Source organism: Poecilia latipinna, unplaced genomic scaffold, assembly GCF_001443285.1.
Source record: "Poecilia latipinna isolate Pla-1442-1.1 unplaced genomic scaffold, P_latipinna-1.0 Scaffold862, whole genome shotgun sequence".
NCBI classification, from domain to species: Eukaryota; Metazoa; Chordata; class Actinopteri; order Cyprinodontiformes; family Poeciliidae; genus Poecilia; species Poecilia latipinna.
Genome location: NW_015113478.1, coordinates 1 through 327, shown reverse-complemented (window position 1 = coordinate 327; position 327 = coordinate 1).

Sequence of the window (327 nt, the reverse complement as noted above, 5' to 3'; positions counted from 1 at the left end):
CGCTGCATAAACCATGAGATATGGTGACATGCAGTGGTGGGAAGTAACGAAGTACAAGTACTTCGTTACTGTACTTAAGTACAATTTTCGTGTATCTGTACTTTACTTAAGTAGATTTAATAATGGATACTTTCTACTTTTACTCCACTACATTTTACAGTAAGTATCTGTACTTTCTACTTCACTACATTTCTACAAAACTGTCGCGTTACTCGTTACATCCACGTCGCATTGCTCTTTTTTTCCCATTAAAATGTGAAGTTCAGGGTTTTAAGGTGGCGCCGTAAAATCCAAGCAATAACTGACTTAGTGTCTGTTGTCACCCAT